The sequence below is a fragment of the Xiphophorus hellerii genome, chromosome 12 (assembly GCF_003331165.1).
Source record: "Xiphophorus hellerii strain 12219 chromosome 12, Xiphophorus_hellerii-4.1, whole genome shotgun sequence".
Lineage (NCBI taxonomy): Eukaryota > Metazoa > Chordata > Actinopteri > Cyprinodontiformes > Poeciliidae > Xiphophorus > Xiphophorus hellerii.
The window spans coordinates 31747390-31769294 of NC_045683.1; the positions used below are offsets into that span (position 1 = coordinate 31747390).

At 41.0% G+C, this 21905-nt stretch overlaps 1 long non-coding RNA gene across 1 annotated transcript; it reads right to left on the minus strand.

The window, feature by feature from the left end:
- Positions 1-8663: 8663 nt before the first annotated feature.
- Positions 8664-21460, minus strand: LOC116730265 (uncharacterized). The gene is made up of 3 exons (XR_004341289.1): positions 20982-21460; positions 11654-11863; positions 8664-10120 (listed from the first exon to the last, which is right to left on the minus strand). It is a non-coding gene; the product is annotated as an uncharacterized LOC116730265 (long non-coding RNA).
- Between the last annotated feature and the right edge of the window lie 445 nt (positions 21461-21905).

Here is a 21905-nt window from a genome sequence, read left to right on the forward strand (position 1 = left end):
CCCAGGTCAGGGGCCAAATAGCTGAACTGGCAACAGCTGTTTTCAACACTACGCCTGTAGATGTAATACTCATGTCAGCTTAGACATCAACATGTTCAGAGACAACTTGTAGTTGGCTTCAGATGACTGTTGGTTAAATACTGGCTCTTGGCTCATTTTGCTTAAAGCTGATGCCATGTCATCTTCTACTTGGGGTTCATTTTGGCATCATTTAACATCCCAAACATTTATCATTCATTTTTACTAATTATTTTAATTAGTTCAGGTTTTCCAAATCGATGTCTTTCATAGATAAATGTTTTACTTGTAGTTTCAAGCCCTGATTGCCACTTCTTTTAAAGAAAGATTTTAAGATTGATCAGAAGCAAGAAAACACTTGCGCTTTTTTGTTGCCAAACCTTTTCAAGCTTTAAATAAATAATTGTGGAAGAAGGAAGTCTTTTATTTTGCAAGCTATTTAAAGCTGGAAATATTTCTGCTTATGTTTAAATTTATTTTTAAATTCCTATTCTTCTGAGTTCTGTCCTTCATAAATAAATACATAGTTTTTACACTAACATTTAGAAGTCAAAGATATTGATTTAATTTCATTATTTTTTCTTAACTCAATCATTTTTAAGCATACCAACACATGTTCTGCTGATGGTCAAAAACTCTCTTTGTTTCTTTCTCAAAGGTTGCTTCTCTATGTTCCACAGCTAAAGCTGATCTAACAGATGCTGCTTCCCATATAAGGAGGGTCTCTGCTCTAAATGGCTGTTTTGTGACTTGCATCCTGAAGTATTTTGCCTCTGTGGCTCCTCCCCCTTTCACATGCTGCTTGACCCCAGTCTAGCACCTGGTAGAGAGTGAGGTTGTCATGGTACTTTGGTGACTGCACCTCTCCATGGTTAATCATTACCAGCTTGGACTCTAGTTTGTATCACTCCCTGGATCTCTGCATCCTGTTTCCACTGTGTTCAATACTACTTCAAACCATTTTCATAAGCAAACGCAAAATACTTAGTCAGTCCTAATATCTGCATGGACGCCTGATCCATTTTAGAAGTAGCTATTATATTTTATGAAAAGTCTATATTTTTATTCATTTTTTTTGTTTTAAACACTTCCTCCCCTTTCTTGTTAATTTCTAGTTAATTTTAAATTCATGAGGTGATTGTATTCACTGTCCCTGATGCACTACATCCCTGCGACCATCGGGTGGCAGCAAATCCCTGCTGACAGACAGTGTAGCGTTTCCTGCCACATGCCACCTGGACCCAGTGAACTCAGCACCCATATGGAAGTACTTGGCCTGAGCCCAGCACATGCCTTTCCTTTGTCCTCACATAACTGGGCCAGGTTCTTATGGTGGCATCCAAAAGTCATCCATAGACTACCAGGTTCTCATTTCTCTACTCCCGTCGCCTCTGAACACTCAACAATGCTGCACATCAGCACTTCTCTTAATTCTTTTTTTTGGATTTAGTTTTTTTAATGCGATTTGTACTGTTATGTTAAGATAACCGAATAACTGTCAAATGGATGGCTAATGAAAATATACAACCAATTCTTTTCATTTTTTGACTTTCCTTTTCTCCTCCTGTGATCCTCTCAGACTTTTATGCCTCTGAATTTGGTGTGAATGCTGCCGTGTAATTTGGGAGCTGCTGCTGCTGACCTCTGTGCTTTCTTATCATTTTAACCTTTAATAATTCATGATTAGCCTTGATGTGATTCACAGTCCCATCTCCGCCCCCCCCTCGCTTGATTCAACTCGCGTTGGCGTTAGACTCGGGGTCAGCCTGCGGAGTGTTTCCAGGTCAGGCAGAAGTGGGTCACACTGTTCCCAGTGTCAGTGCCTATATCTTCAGTGTGTGTGATGACAAAGCTCAACTCCACAGGGATAAACAAACTGAGTTTTGTGTGGTCCTAATACACTTTGTGCAGAGAGCCACATCCGCCCGCTACACAAGGATCTCTGCAGATACTCTTTCATTCACACACTGCAAAAACGCAAGATCTATCCAATTACTTTTTGTCTAGTTTCTAGTGCAAATGCCTTAGTATGCTTGAAATGAGACTAAACTAACTTATAAGAAATATGAGCTTGTTTTAAGTCAGTTATATTGATGAAAAGGTACTTGTACCTTTTGTCAGATTTCACTTACAACATGTCAAAAATGTCTTGTTATAAGCAAAATCTGCCAGTGGAACTTGTACTTTTTAATCTATTGTAAAGAATCGACTTAAAACAAATCGCTATATCTTACTGAAATGTTACTTGTAAGTTAGCTTTGTCTTATTTCAAGTTTACTAAGATATTTGCACTAAAATTACTTGGTGAGATTTTGTGTTTTCACAGGGCAGCTCCTTCTTGTTTTCCTGATTCAAAGTCAGCTGTGTGCAAATACCAGAAATAGAAATGTTGCTGATGAAGAAGTCAATTTTGTAGCCTGCTGAGATGTTAAAGAGGATATCAAAAGAATTTATTTCCAGAATATTTTTTGGTTTATTCCATCAGATATTGATGTCTAAACTACCTCCCTCTCACACAATTACACGAAATCAAGAAATAACGTGAGTTTTATTAGAGCAACTATAAACTAAGATGTGTCTTGTTGTCTCCTCAGACAATGTAAATGCCAGCTCTAACTAAATAAGTGAAATGCACCCAGTGTCTGCTCAGGGAAATTCCTGGAGGTGTGTTTAAAATGTCTCACTTGGTCAGTTCCAGTCACATTGTTCCAATATGGCAGTCTCTTCTCCACTGGCCTACTGAATCATGATTGTAATTGGTACTCTTCTCCTGTCTCAGGAGAAAGGGAAGGACGTGTTTAAAACAATGAAAATGGATAAAAATGAATACAGAGAGTGGATTTAAAGTACAATATCACTAACTGAACAAAACAAATCAGCTCACAAAGCATATTTTTATTTCTTAAAATCATTGACAAAGATTTCTGAAGCATTATTTGAGAACATTGGAAGGATCTGAATAAGAAGCTGTTCTTAATGTTGTTTTTTCAAGCTTGTTTCACACATGGACATGAAACAGATTCTGAATAAAGAGAACAGGCAACATTACCAAATCAGCTCACACAGCACAGGCCTGTAACGTGTGACTGAAAATCAGAGTGGAGATGTGGAATTTAACATCTGGTTCATGGTGGGAAGCTGCTTTAGGCTACTAACAGCGCTGAGGCCCCGTTCTGCTCTGCCAGCTAATAAAGTAAAGCTTCACTCTGTAGAAAATGAGTTAGATGTGAAGGTAGGCAAGAATTTGGCAAAAATAACAGTCATGATTCCTTCCCACTATCCACTGTTTTTCATAGATCTAGAACAAAACGCCTAATAACAGAACATTTAGACCAAAACTCTTCTCCAAACAAATTTGCAACCTGTCCTGAGCACAACTTGGCACAACTTTGATTTAAAGACTTGATACACACACTACCTCAAACTGACCTACCCAACTCAGAAAATATTTGAATGTAGTTTTATTTTGTTCTTTGTAACACAGACATCAGGTGAATTGGACTCCATGTAATATAGATGAAGATTTTGTGTCATAATTTTCAAATTCATAAATTTACTGTTCCTTAAATCCAGTAGATGAGTATATTATTTTAAATAGTCAGGATTGACATAATAGTAATAATCGAGGTGGTAGAGCTCAGTAAAAATATCTGAGGCTTAGAACATGGTCATGCTGATCTGAAGATCTGGCGTCTGATTCCATGTAGAACTGTATAATATTGCAGTTCCTCTTGGAAACGAGATCTAAATCTCAGTGGGGTTTTTCCTGGTTAAATAAAGGAAAGAGAGTCTTGAATTGGATATTTTTTTTTGCAGCTGCGCTCTGTGTACCGGTAATAGTGCAATGATGACGTAAGTCAGTGGTTCCAAAAGATTTTCTTCTGTGTCCCCCCAGTGGTTCCCAAAGATTTTCTGGGCCCCCATATGGATTACAATAAAATCCCCCCCCCCCCCAAAAAAAAGAAAAAGAAAATCAACTGGGCACACACATCGTTCAACCAGACATAAACCTTTACACATATTGTGCTTTCAAACTCCACTGAAGTTTATTTCACGTCAGGTTGCAACAAAACACACTACAAGCCATCTTTACAGTGAAACACTTTTGTGTAACTTTTTTTTTTTTCATTTATCCATACTGCTTCCCCCCATCCCCCTTGCAATGGCACTGCGACCCCCCTAGGGGGCGCAAACCACACTTTGGGAACCACTGACGCAAGGCCTGCTTGACTGCAGTATTTGGCAGTCTCATTAAAGGGCCATGCATTCATGCTTTGCATATTTGTGACATATTTGAAAAATTGGATGGTCTCCAGCTGGCCATCATGAAGACATTTGATGTAGATTTTAGTTGCTGAGAAGCTCATGAAGAAGATATTATAATAAGAGGGAAAAAGACAATTGTAAGCAATGTTGTCATCTGGATGTCTGTCAATAATATTTTAAATAGGTATTCTTAATATTGTTCAGCCCTAGTTTAGATACATAAACTAGGGTGCTTCATCACTCTTTTGCTATGGAGGAGGAATTGAGATGAAATATAGTTAATCAGCATTTAATTCCATGCTTATCTGGTGTTTTGTTTTTAAATCTGATGGTAACTCAGCTGTGATTTTGACTGTTTGAATCACAGCTGATTCAATATCACAGCTGATATTGAATCAGCTGTGAACATCTGAACATCTGAAACATGTTTCAGATGTTTTCATCCCTGAAAACATTCAAATGAAAACAGACTGAAAAAAGACTGGGGCATGTTTTGATGAATTATTACTGGTCATAAAAATGCTTATTTATTATTTATTTATTTTTCTTTAGCATCCCAGTTGTTCTGTGTTTCTACTATATTTTTATACTTATTGAGATATACTTATTATTTTATTCAATTATTTAACTTGCCTTTGAGAGTTGCTATTGCTATTTTATAGGTGTACAGCTAGTAATTATATATGTAACTGTTGATGAGTTTGAGATCATTGAAACAGACAAAGAATAATTTTAGCTTGGCTGTAAACCAGTTATGCCAAAATTACAACCTAATAAAACCAGTTCACCCTCAAGGCAACAGCTTCTGCTCTCTTACCTGGAGTTAAACACACAGTCAGTCCAGTAAAGCAGATGGTCCTCTAACTGCTCCAGGCAGTAAACTTTGTATTACTATATTTTCTTGGCTTTCTTGTCAAGCAGAACCAGACTCTTGGAAACTGGTTGGCTAAATCTGACAAGCTGGTAGCCAGTTAAACAGACCAAACAATAATGAAGAGTGCAGTCATCCTGCTGAATGTTTGCCTGCTCAGCCACAGCTGACAAGGAGCTAGAGCCACTGGGTAAAATGACTGATTATGTTGTTTCCTTTAGTGAGGACAGCAACATATTGAAAAGCCTTGTTGCACAGTTAAAAAATCCAAACTGCCTTTTTATTCAACACTTGGTGTTGAAACGTCTCGTCCTTAATCCCAAAGCTTTCTGTGGCACTTTCTAATCCACATTGTTACACTACCCATACTTGATAAAAATCATGTCATAAAGTCTGGTCTAAATTGTTAATATATCAAATTTGATTCATGTGGTAAATGATAAAAGAATCTGAGAGAAAATTTGTTTTCTGGATAATATTGTAACATTAAAGCAGATACATTTGTTAAACAGGGTGATATTGTGTATTTTCCAGTCACATAGTGTCATTTTAAAGCACAGTCAACTAACTATTACCTTCAGTCCTTATAAAAATGCTGTAAATATTCAATATTTAGTGAATAAAAAGGTAAAACATTCAAGGGGGTAAATACATTTTACAGGAACTGTAGGTTCCAGTATTCCAGGGATTTCATTCTGATCACACACCTTACATTTTTCAGGAAAAAGGTGAAAAAAGATCTACAGACATTTTGTCTGCATATGTGTATGAACATACTGAAAAAACTTAGGACGTCTTGTCTGGATGCGTTGTGAGGAGAATGTTTCTTTTTGCTGAAAAAGTATGACACCACTACTCAGTTTTTCTAAGTGTAGTCTTGACAAACTCAAATGGTTCAGGGACAAGCACGGTGACAGAGTTCAGAACATATAGCTACACTGCCTGGCCAAAAAAAAAGTCGCCACCAAAAAATGGTCACACTCTCTAATATTTTGTTGGACCACCTTTAGATTTGATTACAGCCCGCATTCGCTGTGGCATTGTTTCAATAAGCTTCTGCGGTGTCACAAGATTTATTTCCATCCAGTGTTGCATTAATCTTTCACCAAGATCTTGTATTGATGATGGGAGAGTCTGACCACTGTGCAAAGCCTTCTCCAGCACATCCCAAAGATTCTCAATGGGGTTAAGGTCTGGACTCTGTGGTGGTCAATCCATGTGTGAAAAAGATGTCTCATGCTCCCTGAACCACTCTTTCACAATGTGAGCCCGATGAATCCTGGCATTGTCATCTTGGAATATGCCCGTTCCATTTGGGAAGACGAAATCCATTGATGGAATAACCTGGTCATTCAGTATATTCAGGTAGTCAGCTGACCTCATTCTTTGGGCACACAATGTTGCTGAACCTAGACCTGACCAACTGCAGCAACCCCAGATCATAGCACTGCCCCCACAGGCTTGTACAGTAGGCACTAGGCATGATGGGTGCATCACTTCACCTGCCTCTCTTCTTACCCTGATGCGCCCATCACTCTGGAACAGGGTAAATCTGGACTCATCAGACCACATGACCCTCTTCCATTCCTCCAGAGTCCAATCTTTATGCTCCCTAGCAAACTGAAGCCTTTTTTTCTGGTTAGCCTTACTGATTAGAGGTTTTCTTACGGCTACACAGCTGTTCAATCCCAACCCCTTGAGTTCCCTTCGCATTGTGCGTGTGGAAATGCTTTTGCGTTCACAATTAAACATACTCCTGAATTCTGCTGTTGTTTTTCTTCGATTTGATTTGACCAAACGTTTAAGTAATCGCCGATCACGATCATTCAGGATTTTTTTCCGACCACATTTCTTCCTGGAAGACGATGGTTCCCCACCATCCTTCCAGTTTTTAATGATGCGTTGGACAGTTCTTAACCCAATTCTAGTAGTTTCTGCAATCTCCTTAGATGTTTTCTCTGCTTGATGCATGCCAATGATTTGACCCTTCTTAAACAGACTAACGTCTTTTCCACGACCACAGGATGTATCTTTTGCCATGGTTGTTTAAGAAATGAGGAGTTACTCATTGCATCAGCTGGGGTTAAATAACTTGTTGCCAGCTGAAAGATAATCGCCTATGCAGTACTTATCCAATAGGAGGCTTGTACCTATTTGCTTAGTTAAATCCAGGTGGCGACTTTTTTTTTGGCCAGGCAGTGTAGGTTCTAGCTGAGAACTGGTGAAGTCTAATTTGTTAGAATTGAGGTTCATAATTGGTGTATGTACCTCAACGTGACAGATGTGTTGAAGTCTGACATGATGACCATCTCAGTCAGAGAAGCCAGACTGAGATGGTTAGGACGTGTACAGAGGAAGGATAGTGAGTATAGTGGTAGACAAATGCTGAGGGTAGAACTGCCAGGCACAAATCTGCTCTTTGGTCTTCCTCAAGGAAGAAGATGTGGAAGATAGGGCTAGATGGAGACAGATGACTCGCTGTGGTGACCCCTACAGGGAAAAGCTGAAAGGAAAGGAAGACGTGTACGTACCTTTTACCAGCTGTCTGCATCTATGCATTAGTTAGTTAACAAAGTTTTTCAGGGCAAGTTACTACAGTTTCATCCGTCTGGAAACTATTCCTTATTTTACAGCACTTAAATAAGTAATCACTGTGGTCAGAAGTGGTTTTAAAATGCCAACACCATCATCTTGTGAATAAAAACACCAGTGCAGCATGTGATCAGACTACTCCCGGCAAATCTTTGACTGTAGTCGTATACAGAAGATTATGGCAGGCATGTAGCGCACAAACCCTTCATTACTTAGATGAGTGCACAACTGAGCATTCTGTGGTACAGACACAATAGACATTGTTCTGATGAGATGGGGAGAAAGACAATAGAGTCACATGAGTTGTCTGACACTTCAATGTCTGGTTAAGTGGTTGAGTGCAAACAGAGGAGCCTGGTATAAGATCTCGGATCTAGGATCTGCGCATGATGTCCACTTTAGTGGACAGGAATCGTTGTACTTTTCTCCAAATATAAAGTTATTATTTCAAGTAATGGTGACATTACTTGATGTCACCAATTTTTTTTTACCTGCAAGAATTTTCTACGATAAAAGGAGAGACTGGATATTCCTGAGTTCATGAGTCTGATACTGCTCCATCTGTCCGCCATATTGGATTTAATGAAAAATTTCTTGCACTTGCAGTTGATGGACAGTAGTTGGCAGTGTATTGCCTGATGCACTAGAGTCCTCTTCAGTGGTCTATGTGCATTTATAACATCCAAATCCACAAGAAAAAGGCTTTTAGATAGCTGTCCACTGTAGTGACCGCTATCCACGAAGTCTTTGGTACAACAATTGTTGCCGCTTTCTGCTTTTCAACTTGATTAACGATTAAATCTCTGTGTTTTAATGTCAAAACATTTGCCTTAGCAGATTACCACATGTGCTGCCTCATGAAGTGAAACTGTGCTTTGGAAGGTAGCCTCAAACTAAACACACACACTTCCAAACATTGTTTTTTACTCTGATTTATTTTTCATTTTAACACATTAACTATGGAAATATTTTCAGGCATCATATAAATTTACATACCTAAATGTTGCTATATTCTAAACGTGTTGATCTTCTGTCTATAGAAAATGAAAATACAGGAGGACAGAGACCTTTTCATGTGGTGTGTTTACTTGCTTCATAAGGTGCTTATTTAATAATATAGTGTAATTAATAATAACAAATTTGTTTAATAACGTTTTTATTTTTATTTAAATTCAAACCTTTTGCCGGACCATAACATAAAACACGTGAGAGGAATCGTTCAGCAACTTTGTCTTTACTGTAACCACTCTGAGTGGGAGGAGTTCCTTTATAATATTCTGACTGGTACAACAGTTGTGTAAAGGAAATATCTTCAGTTTCTGTTCCTAGGGAAATTCTAGATCAGAACTGTGATGATGAAAATCAGTTATAGAAGATTTGATCAAATGAGTTTTTCTGCCTTTTTTTTTTACTGTCTGGAAAGATTTTTTTAGCAATATTTTCCCATCTTGTTCAGATGTTGTTGTACTAGATTGATTTCAGCTTTTACTTTTCCTGACATGTTTAAGTGTTAAACAGCTGCAGAAAAGAGAAGGAATTTTATTTTATTTTGGCATGGGAAAAGAGATGTACCTGGGAACTAACATTGCTCATCTGTAAGGAGAGATAAGTACAGCACTGGCAAGGTCTATATACTCAATATTTCTGTCATAAAATTTGACATTAAAGTGTGATGAGACAATACACATCTGTTTTCAGCATTCAGATGAGTTCATTAGCTTCCTGTAATGTCAGTTTACTACAATAATGAATAAATAATTAAGCTTGGACATTTATTGATTCAACAATCATTCTCATCTACATCCTGATGTATTGGAAAATAGATTTATTTCTCCCAAGGCTAATGCATATTGCTCAGGTGAAATCTGTCAGTTGAAGCCACACCCTTTTGATCCCAGCTTCATATTCTGAAAACACACGTTGCTCTCTCTCATCTGATCAACTTGTATAATGTCAATAGATGAAGTGAACCGTACTGGGAGGTTTTTGGCCATTAATACAAGATGACTGATTTCTTTTTTTTACTCCCTATAATGCTACACAACATACTTGACCTGCTTTCTGTTGTGAACATGATTTTAAAAAATTACACTTTCAGTTAAATTCTAGACTTCTGTTATCCTTTGCGTTATATTCCTTTAAATGAGACGCCCTAGAGGCCGTCTCCAGTCACACATAGTAGATCTGTCCCCCCCTTGGATTTCAAAGAAGCATCACATATCTTACTTTTTATTGACGCTTTGTTTTTCAGTACTTGAAACTACAAGATTTACCTGCCTGTTTGTAAATGGCCGGCAGGGTATTGCTCTTTATCAGGTCCAAAAACTCCAGAGTGCTTCATACACACATTCACACACTGATGGTGAGCTGCATCTGTGGCAGATTGACAGAGAAAATGACAAGAATTTTGTTTGATAATGCATGACAGTCTATCAAAATAACTTAATTTGAGCAGTTATTTCAGCTGAGGATATTTTATATGTACTCCATCCATGCTCAGTCAATAACCATCTTTACAAACCACTAGGTTCTAGCTGCTGGTTTTAATGTTTAGCTCAGTGGGTTTGAACTCAGTAACTTAGCATAGCAGCATTGTTTCTCCTTCAGTACTTGCAACCAAGATCCTTATATTTGGCTACTCATGAAGCTCATATGAGCTTCCCATTTTTATTTTTAACCTGTTTCGCACTTTACCTTTTGGTGAGCGTTATCAACAGGGTGTTTGAACCGCAGTCTGCATTCATTGATCAGTGAGTTATTCTGGTGCAAACCCACCGACAGCAATGAATGTTTATTGCAGCCTTAGATATTGAGCAGCTCTGGTGGCCACAGGTTGGATGTGGAGCGCAGGTCATAGTTTCTGAGCGGAAGATCCGATGGAGGATCCGATGTGCCGAGGTGTCCCTCAAGGTACAGTCAACGGTCGATGGTTTTCCTTAGAGCACAAACTCACCGACAGCGTTGAATGTTCCCTGTGGGCACTAAAGTAGCTTTGTTTGACTCATGGGTAGTTCTTTGGTAACTTGGTGAAAAAAACCCAACATAATACAAATAAGAGCTAATTTTAGTTTAAGTTGTTTTAACTTTTTTGCTTCTGCTATTGAGTGAAACAAGTGGAAAAACACATAAACTCTTGTCTGTTTCTGGCCTCTTTGGTACCATTCAAAATATGACACTATGAAATCTGTTATTTTCCAAATTCTGTATAATTTTTTCCCAAATTCTACTTTTTCCATTTTAGTTTTTATGAATTAAATTTTAACCAGAGTATGGAATTATGGTGCGAATGGGGAAAAAATAACAAATTTACAGCTAAAGGTCAACATTTCCTATTATTCTGTATGACAAATGAAATGGATCACTGTGGTTCAACAAGTGTTAGTGTTTCCTCCTCATGTTTTCTTTTTTTTAAGAAATCAAACATTATTTGCAAAACTAAAAATCTGGTTTTTAACATAAAGAAAAATCTCCCCTGTAAAAGTGCCTTAGAGTTTAAATGGGCTTCAAAACACTAATCTCTCTCTCTCTGTGTGTCGAGATATATATATATATATATATATATATATATATATATATATATATATGTATATATGAGATTATTTTTTTCTTCTGTGTTTCAGAGGAATTTCCAATGAATTACTGACCATCAGTGTTTTGATGTTGCTTTCATGTTAATATCAACTAATTTTTATTGTGGATTCCATTTTGTTTATTAAATTCAGTGATTCTGTCTATGTTTTCCACATTGTGAAAATCATAGGGGCTTAAACATTCACGTAGTTCTATGCCTGCAGGTCAGATTCCTACAAAGCAGTTCTGATGCGTCTTGTAGTTTTCTCCTCAGCTGTCACATTGTTGGACAAAAGCTAGGAAAAACACACGTGAAGACAGGTAAATGTGTGTTACCACTCTTTTTGTCTGCCTGTGCACTCTTGAACTGCACTCTTGGCATATGCGGAGTGGTTCCATGCCAGGACGTGTTGCCAGCCTCGTTGCTGCAAAGGCTCAAATGACACCGCAAGGAGAGGTGATGATGCAAAGGCTTGAGTTGCTTTACATGGTGAATGCCATCATCATCTCCTGCAAAACTGCAGAGAAAACTCAGGTTGCTTCAGCCTGCAGCGGAAAACACAAAGAAGCAGAAAGGGGCATAATTGGAAGGAAGTGAGACCAAGACAGACTCATGAAAAGAGACAACTCTGTACACGTGTGATCAGAAGACGGCGCCGTGCCCCACAGCTTAAACAAGTGTGCTGCAGTGTGGAGCTAGTTAGAGATTACTGTTCCCTTTACCCTGCGCTGAACCTCAGCTGCTGCTCTGGGAGCGCGGCTTCCTGTCTTCGCCTCTTTGAGGTTGGAAAATCATCCAGTCATGTTTTATTAATGCACTCCCTGTCTGTCTGTCTCCTTTTCTGTCTCTGTTCTGCCGGCTCCCCTCAACACCGACACAGGGATTTGGAAGAGCTCAGCTCGTTTGCTCTTCATCCTCAGATACTGAAACCTGTTTTTGGAGGTGCTGAAGAACAGGATGCGGATTGTTGTCATGTTGCTCACTTCACTTCTGCCAGATTTGGGAAAAAAAAAAAAGTCTGAGAATAGGAAGGGGATGATTTGCCGCAAGTTCCCTATAGTTGACAGGCTTCCAGAAAGAACCCCTGCTGTTCTGCTTTCTGCATAATAAATGATCACTTTAAGACGAGGGGCACAGTTCACTCTCTCCCACTTTGACACAGTTCACTGACCATGGAGAAGACTTCATTATTGCCACTCGCTGTATAGAACTGCAACATTTATCACTTTCCTGCATTCCATGAATTATGGATCCATGTGTTTATGGGTGGGTCATCCATGCAAAGGCCCAAAATAAAAAGGTGATCTTAGTGAAAGATTTATTTTTTATTGCAACAAAGTATATAATAATGATCAAGTATATTTTTCCATTTACTGGAAAAATAGTTAAAGCTGTTTGGTCAAATTATTTCCTACTTCTGATGGTAGTTTACCCCGTAGATGAGGAGTTCCCCTCTTCCCTGTGTCTTTTTCCACACAGGCTAGGTGAGAATAGTTTCGTAATTGTTTTTTTTTTCTTTGCTGGTTTCAGCTTCAGTGGATTCCCTCCTTGGCATGTGTAGCTCTTGGCTGTTTGCCAGAGACACACAGAGAGGCTGTTTTTCATTCTCAAATCTCTCCCTCTCCTTTTATTTTTACTGACTAAACTTCCGCCCCTCTCTGCACTTGGGGAAGAACTTGTGGGAAATGCATGGCAGTGTGCACACTGACTCATTCATTTGCGAGAGGCGTGGTTGTGCCTCCATGTCGAACTTTCCCGATAATACCAGCGCTGGCTCAGTCCCCAGAAACTTTGCATAACTGACAAACTTTCAAAAGTGTAATGTGCAAAAAATAGCTGGGCCAGCATGGGAGTCTGACGGGCCTGAGGCGAGCGGTAGTGGCAGCAACAGTGTGACTGAACCAGCATGAACCCTGCGTCGTCAGCACATTCCAGGGGTTGGACAATGAGAAGCACACTATGTACTCTCTGTCGTATTGCCTTGCATATTTGGCTGCTCTGTAGCCACGACTCTACTGCCTGAAGCTAAGCAAGTACAACACAGATGCGCCGCAGTTAGAAACATTTGTTCCAATCCTTACAGTACATTTATTTGGGGTTGCTTGAATTTCAGAATATTGGTACAAAGACTCCAAACTGAAAAAAAGCCCTCCAATGCGATATGAATGGTCTTTTGGTCAGATTGAGCCGTGTAAAAATCGAGACCAGCATAATTCTAAGTAAAATATGAAGATGTATAGAAGATGTCTGAGAAAACGACAAAGAATGAGTTTCTCATTGTCTTTCTGGAGTATATATATTACATTTTGTCGTACACAAAATGATAGCAATGTATCATTTTATTGCTTTTGTTTAAAACATATATGAAAAAAGGATTTCTATCACTGTAGTGATATCACAAATATCACTACTTGTGATATTATCTCATCATATTCAATATTTTAATATTTAGACTTAACCAACATCCACTAATAGTACTTTAATAGTATTTTTCATGTGTTTATTGGACAGAATGTTGTACTTTTTTGCTTGTTTTACTCTTTCATATCACGAAAAATTCCCACATATCTTCTCTCCACACAGCTGAAGAAAATGTGTTACTTTGGTGATATTGGTGATATTTATGAGTTTAACAATCAGTCTTGATGTATTTCTGTACCAGTAACGGGCTCATCCTTTTGCATTGTGTTGCATTTTCCTTTGGTTGAACTCTGGATTAGTCAGAGTTGCTAAAACCTCAAATAAAACATAAATAAGGCTGAAATGGAAAGAATCTCAGCAGGCTCCTACAAAGCCAAACTTTTATGGGTCTGTTTATTTCTTTCAGTTTTTGTTTTGCACCTGAGAGTAGATGTGAGGAAATGCACGTTTTCGGTTCCTGCTACTGGATATCCACAACTTGCCTGATGCCTGCTCATTTCCGCTGATAACCCAAATATTATGCTCTCAAGTGTGTCCGTGGTCCACCCGAGCCTCCCAGCATAGCTCGGATGCCGGTTCAAAAATACTCCAGCTGGGCTGCTGCCAACATATGCACTTACACGGTCTCCCCGTCCCATCCTTTCTCCTTACTTTGTTGTACAGTCTATTGGTGCAGTGAGGCATCCCCTAATGGAAGTGTGCTCTGAGATTAAATTGCTACAATCACTCATGCCATGGGTGATCCTCTTCACAGGAAAGCTCAATCAGATTTAGCAAATATGCCTTAAATGCTGTGTCATTTGCAAAATGGGCTTTGAGTTGCATCGCACGGTTTAATATCTGCTTGAATTAAGAAGTTAATAATGAGATTTAGTGGTTCAGCTTGGTCACATTCCATCACACTCAGCTGTCACACTACTATATTTCCTTTGATTCTTGACATGTTTAGAAGTGACTAAAGTAGCACAGGGTGACAAGATTCTAGAACCCAATAGTTAGCATTCACTGGCATTATGTTTTATATATGCGACGATGTATGACTTATCTAGGTGTCATATCACTGGACATTCTTTGTAAAAAATTATTGGCAAAGTAAATATAACCCACAAAAATCTGGAACTCCCACCCAAGTGAAAATTTGGCACTGAAAAGTTGAACGCTTCTCACCAACCTCGACCTTAAAATCCAATATGGCTCTTTATGTAATAGTACTGAAAGTGATAGTAACACCTCCATCAAATGTACTTCTGGTCATTTTAACAATAGCTAAAAGTAATGCTTTCATATGTTGGTGTACAAAATCAAGAAAAATATATTATGACTTTTTATCACTAATAATAGTTAACCTTATCCATCCATCCAACCATCTACTCCCACTTGTCTCTGCATGGTCACTGGGGGCTGTCCCCCATCTCTACTGCCAGCTCCCGTCTCAACATTAACCCCTTGCTATTCTTATTGAATATCTTCTGCCAGCATCCCAGGTTTTCCCTACTCTTCCATTCCTTATGGCTGTTAGTACCTTCACTCTCTACTGCCTTGGTTGATGTGTCTTTGTGTCAGCTGGGTTTTTTCCTTATCCTCTTCCCTCTGTGCTCTGCACCTTTAAACCCAACCTTGACTTGCTTGATCACTTCGCATCATTCTGACACCGGTTGACTTATCCACTCCATCGGCAAGCATGAGAGAACTGCAGGGTATGTTTTACTCTTCTTTTCTACAAAACTCTGTTGGTTCATTCCAGAGTGCTCTGGCTGATGAATATGTAACCCAGGCTTTGTTTCAAGCAGTTTAAAGGATCCCAATCAAAGCATGATGAGGAGGCCCTTTGTGGTTGTCTCCTGGATTTAAGCGTGACGTTTCTCTGGCACCTGCTGCTGCTTTTTTATCTCAAGCAGTCTTTTTTTCCCCAGGTCCCACTTCTAGCCACAGAGCTTGTACCCCTCAGACTAGTTTGACAGATCACAACTTGTTTCCTTTCTGATAGAGTAAATATTGTAGATCAGAAACACATTAATCTTGTATCGCAGCTACTTGGAACAAGATTCTTTTTGTCTTTGTTTATTCCGTCTAATTGATGCAGAGTCAATGATGGCCATTGGGATCTGTTTCCGTTTTTTACTCGGCATTCTCTAGGCCGTGATTGCACCCTCCCATCCTGCAATCAATGCAAAGTAGGCTCAGACTGAGATATTTCCAAACAGCAGTGAGAATTGGGGCCAACATCACAGGCGCTAACTAGGATTTTATATTTCTGTTATCAGCTGAAGCAGTGAGGTGAGAAAGTGAGAATGACCTGGATACTGATCAACCTTTACTCTGTGCTGCCCTACAGCCTGCTACAAACTGCACCAACCAAAATAAAGGTTAAAGCACAATGGCGGAGTCAATGGTGGAGGGTGAGACAAAAAAAGCACAGCAGAACATTACGTTGAAGCTTCCTGCAGCTGTTTGCATGGCGGAGCCATGTTTCAAATGTCCTCTGACACCCCCAGACACACACACTCAGGGATGCATGCAGCTAAGACACGACAAAAGGTTCCAAATGATACCTTATTTGCTTGCTTTTTTATGTCCAATTTATTAGAATGCTGTTGTTGTTAGCACTTTGCTAATACCAGCCAGACGACAAGAAGCTGTCATCTTCTTCAGCTACGTTGCTTCCCACCAGACATGATCATTTTTATAAAGACAGAAATGACATACTCCTGTCCCATCCATCCCAGACCAGTGTGGGAGGGCATTGCTTCTAGTCTGCACTCTGCTGACCTGATGCATGTGTAATATGTACACAAGGCTAAACGTAGCTAATGGCGCTAAGAAGAAAACACAGAATATTTTAAAGACCTGGGAGTTTTCAGCATCGCAGTATAATCACAGAATTTAACAGCGCAGCGGTTTAGATCGGCTGATCCTCTGTGCGGCAGAGTTGTTGAGGACAGTGCTTTAGAGAGCTGCTCTAGAGAATTAACCACCCCATCCTACACACACATACACACACACACACACACCCACCAGCAGAGGAAAATCTCTGCTGAATTCATGTCTCCTTTCACATTTCTAAGAGGCGTAAAACCTTTCTGGATTAAAGAACATAATCTGACAGGCAGAAGATTGTATTAGCTGAAATGTTGGCACAGCTTTTAATTTTTCCCACTTCCACCCTCCCTCACCCCTCACTCCCAGCCTGCCTCTGCTGCTGACCTGCTGGATAGTATTATTATGTTTTGCTCTTGAATTATAGCAAAAAAAAGACATCAAAATCTTCCCTGCTCTTCAGTCCCACTCTCCCTCATATTTTCTTTCTCATATCTCCTTCCTACCTCTCTCTACGGCTCTCCCAGCTGTGACAGCGCCACACTTGTGTGAACCGGTGATTTATCATTTGCTAATCCATGCTGATTATGGAGCTTTCCATGGAGCCCTTATCTGCTGCTGAGCCCACTTTTCACTCTGGAGCTGCCAATTATCTTTCGGGCAGCCCGCAAACAGACAGACTTCTCTCAGTCAGCCAGCTGCGTATCTGCCACCAGCTTCTCACCTCTTCCATGCAAGCTAACTGTATAGGCGTGCCTGCGGAAGGTGGGCTGGCTGAAGCTGTGCATTTTATGGCCAAAGTGCTTGTTGAAATGTCACATTGGGAGCGCAAGTCTAAAGGCAGTTAGTCTTGCGGTTAACTGTTTTTCAGCTGCCTGCTGAGATAAATATGTAAAAGGTTGTTCAAGAGAATGGTTGGTAAGTGATGTCAAAAGCAAACTAGGGTTAATGCCAGCTGAAAGGTCCTGGAGGAACATTTAGGTGAAAACTAAGTGACTTATCTGTTGGAGTCTGGTAAATCTATTGGTTTTTAGGAGCTAGGTCTTTATGTCCCAATAATTTCATGAGAAATCAGGAAGCTCAGAAGGTACATTGCTGGGGTTCTGCTCAGATGTCTTCCCGGGGGCTGGATGATGCTGTGATTCCTCAACACTCCCCGTGGCCTGGCACTTGGACCGTCAGTACGCGCATGACAGAGTCAGGTTGCGGAAAGAGGGGCCTTGCCCAGGGGGAGGATATGAGGATCACAACGTACTCAGCTGATGTGGCAACCAATTGTCACCGTAATGGGAAGTGACGTGCACATCAGAGCAATGTGGGTCAGAACGCCAGACGACCAGCCCGCGGCCTGTATCTGCTCCGCCTGTCTAATCTCCTGCAGCCCGACCAGACGGGACTCTCTAATCGACCCTGATATTCACTGAACACACATTACCGTCGCTCCTCTCACTCTTGGGTACAAACACGGACCAGGAGCTCCCGGGAATCTCTGGACAAGCCACCGGAAAGGTTCAGAATTCAGGAGTACTGGGTGTCCTTTGAGGCTCCTCAAACATTCTGACCCGGCCCAAGTTCAGTTCAATCTGCTGAGTGTAAAACAAATTCAATATCGCCCTTCAGTCCATCACTGTTACTCTTAATGTGACAATAGATTTTCCACCGTTCTCTATGCCTTGGTGGGTTATGAAATATTTATGAGCACAGCTAAAAATAAATCCCATGTTCTGTGGTGTTTCTGAAGTTACAAACTGACAGAGCTGTGACTTTTTATTTTTATTTTTAATTATTATTATTATTTTTATTTTTTTTCAGTGGATGAAAAATGTGGGTCAAATGGACAGGGAACTTAATAGGATTTCCATGATGGAGGGGAGGGAAGATGGGAACGGCTTGGGAGGGGGCAGCGAAACACCACTAGTTAACTTTTGTGTTTGCTTTGCACCTGGGTACTGATTTAACAATGACTCGGAAGCCGACAGGAAGTGACAGATTAGGCTGTTGATGTCTTTTTCTCCACAGATTAGATTTTTTTTAAGCATAGTCATGAGCGTGAGAAGAGTTGGAGAAGTTCAGACTGAATCTGCTGCTGCCTGATCAAAGGCTGTAATTTCCTGTTCATTTTAGGACCCCATCCCCCAACTCAGAGCTCTGGTTGACTAATCCCACCCCTCAAAACTACCCTACCCTACACACACACACGCCTGCGCACACGCACACACACACACACACACCCTCCAGCTTCCCTCCCGCCAGTGTCCTGCACGCCTGTGCTTATAGGCCCACTCCACTCCGGGCTGGGGACCAGGAGGCTCCACGCTTTGTGTCAGCAGGCTCACGACTGAGCACCAACAAATCCTCATTGTCCCGCTCAAGAGTGGTGACTGAAGGAGGAGGGGAGATGGACAGGAGGTGGCTAAGCAAAGGAGGCATCACTGTCTGGTTTCTATTCAAATCCAGGTATAGCACACGGCTCTGTGAGGGCAGCCAGAGGAGCAGAGGAGCTCACCCACTCCTCCAAAGCCAGGGGACCAAAGGAGAGTTCATGCAGGCGCCGTCCGGGTCACAGAGTTCCTGCTCTGAACTCAACAGCTGATCAGCAAGTGATAGTGGATTTCTCAAATTCACACTGGCCCTTAAAATGCTGTAGACAGAGTTACATGCTGAACACCCCAGAGTTGCCTCTGCAGGGTCCAAACTTTATCGTCCGGTCAGCAAAGGACTTTGACTACCTGTTTTTTTTGTTTTGTTTTGTTTTCTTCTGTTGTCATTGAGCAATCTCTTCATGAGAACATTGTGTTTTCTGCCTCATTTAAAGACTAAACACTGGCATACCCTCTGCTGTCTGTGGACTGTTGTTGCATCTACAGGCTCTGTTAACTGGAGCTACGGAGTGTCTGACTTCAGGAAGAAGCCAGCGCCGGTGGCGAGGGCTTGAAACCTTCCTTTCAGTAACAAGTCTCTACATGTACTGGCATTTCAGAAAGATTCAGCATCAGAGGTGCAATACACTTTTTTTTCCCTTTCTTCTAGAGCCCGAGGACGTTGTTGTTGTTTTTCCTCTTTGACTTCCTACAGCTGAAGTTGATGATCTGCTCTTTATTCATGATTAGTTATCGACTAAGTTATCCTCCCAGGTTGTTATCGGAAGTTAGGCTGCTGTAAAGCATGATGTTTTTCCTCTAAAGCAGCAGCAGCCATTGTGTACATCTGGGATCCACAGACATGTTTTTGTCAGTTGTTATTCCCAAATGCTCTCAGCTTTTTTTGTCTCCTACTGGATTAAGAGCTTTGGAGAAAAGCAGAATAGAAAAAAAAAAGATTTTGTTTGCTAGCACTTCCTGTCAGAATATATTCCAAACCCAGTGACCAGTGGGGGGAAACTGGTGAAAAAGGGGAATAGAAAATGACAAGCTCTGTGAAAATGTCTGTTTCTCCTATTCTTCCTCTTTTGTCACCGTCTATTTTTAACCCCCTCCTACGTTCAGGCTTCCTTTGGTGCCGTTTCTTCATGACACCTGAATTCTTACAAGTAGGGACTCTGGATTTGATGAATCCCTTTAAACTATAAACTATTTACTGTATGTCCATGTATTAAAAAATCTGACACAGACATCAGCACTTAGTGAAGGGGCTCTTCTTATTAAACTGTTTTTTTTTTCTTTTCTTTTTGTTTTTTTAGGAGGAGGGGGTGCTGGGGTTGAGTGTACAGAGGGAGCTCCCATGCATGCTGGGAGTTCTCATGAATCTCATGAAGCAAAGCGTGGTCGCCCCCCAAATTCCAGTGGCAACTCCAATCCTGTGCCCCAAAGTTAAAGGCTCTTGCCCCCCCACCCCCTATCCTCCCCACCCCACACCCTGCACTCTGCTCACAGAGTGGGGCAGCAGCTGGCTGACCTGTCCCTTCGCTGCAGCCCCTAATGGCTGACCTGCCCCGTCTGGTCGGCCCTGCTTGCTTTTGTCTACTGTCTGGCTCAGTTCCTCTCCAGTCACACATCGCTACCGGCGACCGCAGCTCCGCATTCCCACAGAGCAAAAAAAGAAAAAAAAACCAAAACTCGCAATCACACACTTTTCACTTTGAGCAGCATACAGAATCTGTCTCTTCACTCGTGTCCTTTCCAAAAGGGTCCTTTTCTTCAGTTCTTACACATTGTACTGAACACCAACTCTCTCGTAACCCCACACACACACACACACTTCAAGATCAGCTAAAAATTCCTGCCACAAATAAAAGTGAATATTTTTTTCTCATTGGACAACATTTGCAAGGATTAAAACAACTTTAGTCATCTGCAGTTAGATTTCGATTATTTTTCTTTTTTGTGCAAATGCTGCTGTCGAAAATAAAGAAGTGATACAGAGGTGCCTTATGAGCCTTCAAACAGGGAAATAAAAGTCTAGAGGCAAAACAGCTGGCATACATACCTAAAGTGTGGCCAAAGTTCGGCATCGGGGAACCGTGGCGACGGGATGGCTGAGGAGACGGGAGCGAAAAGTGTCCATATTCAGGGAGAGACCTCATGTAAGACGGGCTGAAAAGTTGCCGCTGAAATGGGTTGAACGGGTTCCTCTCCCTTCCTCCCTCCCCTTTCTCCCTCTCTCTGTCTGTCTCTCTGCGTTTCTCCTCTCAGATGTGCGAACACACACATACGCACTCTCTCTCTCTTCTGACACGCAGCCTCTCGTTCTGATCTCTCACGGCTCCAGTGGGAAGTCAGCCAGCAGTTTGCAAATACAACTCTCTTCCAAACCTTTCTTTCTCTCTCTCCGTCTGCCTCTCCCTCCCTGATTGTCATTCCTTCTGTTCATCTACATAAATAAACAAGCGGATGCATTTCCACATCCTCCCCCCCTACACACACGCCCGCACACACATAGACTTGTACTCACAAAAGTCTGGCTATAGCACAAGTTATTGAACTGCTCCACATTTTCTTGCATGCACTATATATGAGGGAGTTGACAGACAGCAGCACAAAGTCATGTGTGGATGGAGGTCTGCTGCGATTGGCTAAAGGCCTGAGAGCCGGTGGTGGTGGGGGAAAATCAGGGCATACAGCGATTGGTTACAGCTCAGACCATTGAAAGCAAAGCGCTTCTCCATTGACTGTTTGCCTAAGTGGGCGGAGTTTGAAACACTACTGGAAGGTGGGGGCCAGATATACTTAACAATCCTGCGAACTGATCATCTTTATTAGAGCATTAACCGTCATGGATTGGCCGACAGAACGCTCATCTATATGCATCACAGCTGCATTCATTTATTTAATGACTGGGTAGGAGAAAAGATGACCCCCATCTTTACTCACCTGTAAACGGGTAGCTAAAACAAGAAAGGAACTGGAAAAT